This window comes from Phalaenopsis equestris, unplaced genomic scaffold, assembly GCF_001263595.1.
Source record: "Phalaenopsis equestris unplaced genomic scaffold, ASM126359v1 Scaffold000174, whole genome shotgun sequence".
Taxonomy (NCBI): domain Eukaryota; kingdom Viridiplantae; phylum Streptophyta; class Magnoliopsida; order Asparagales; family Orchidaceae; genus Phalaenopsis; species Phalaenopsis equestris.
This window is the reverse complement of record NW_018164616.1, coordinates 1,883,543-1,884,427: the sequence shown is the minus strand read 5'-3', so window position 1 is coordinate 1,884,427 and position 885 is coordinate 1,883,543.

Genomic DNA, 885 nt, shown 5'->3' with positions numbered 1-885 from the left:
ATTGGAGCTCTCAACTACGGTCTATATGACCAACTACAACCTATTTGGCTTATTGATCATGTAGCTTCCTACTACAACTTTGGTGACTAACTAACACAACTGCAGCTCCCCGCTATAGCATATGTGGCTAACAACTATTATTACAACCTCCTACTACAACCTTTATGACCTCTAACACTTCTGAAACTATCAGCTACGATCTATGTAGCCAACTACTAATGTGTATTTCAACTACGACCTCTACGACAAAATAAAGTTATTACAACCATTGTTTACAATATTTGTGGCAGACCATTGCCTTCACAACAATCAACAACGATCTTTGTGGCTGGTTGTCGCTATTATCTCCAAGAATTACAACCTAATTGCTACTATTATCGCTGAACTTTTGTTGTAAAACTATGAACATCAACTTTGTAATCACATATGCTTTAAAGAGAATAGTGGACCTTTGTACCTACAATCATGTAGATGGCTATTTTAATTGTGCTAGTCTTTGTAGTTTTTTTCTCTTGCCAGAGATTTCCACATAAAAATATTGGTGCCTTCTCCAACTACTCTATTATCTGTGTGTGTTGTATCTTCGTACTACGCTAAAACATTAAATTATCACGCTACCGTCGTGAGTTTTTCGACACACAACATATTAAAAAAATTGAATTTATGCTAGGGGCATTTTCATAAATACAACTCAATTCTTATGTATTACATATCCAGCATCTAAACTTCTTACCTTTCTATCACTCAAAATTTCATCTCACTTATAAAAAATTATTACTTTTATTTTGAACTATTTGACTAAACTTAAATAGTGAAAAAAATTAATCAATAGAAGAATCAGCCAATACTTGAACGGCTCTTCTTTATATTATAATTATAGCACTC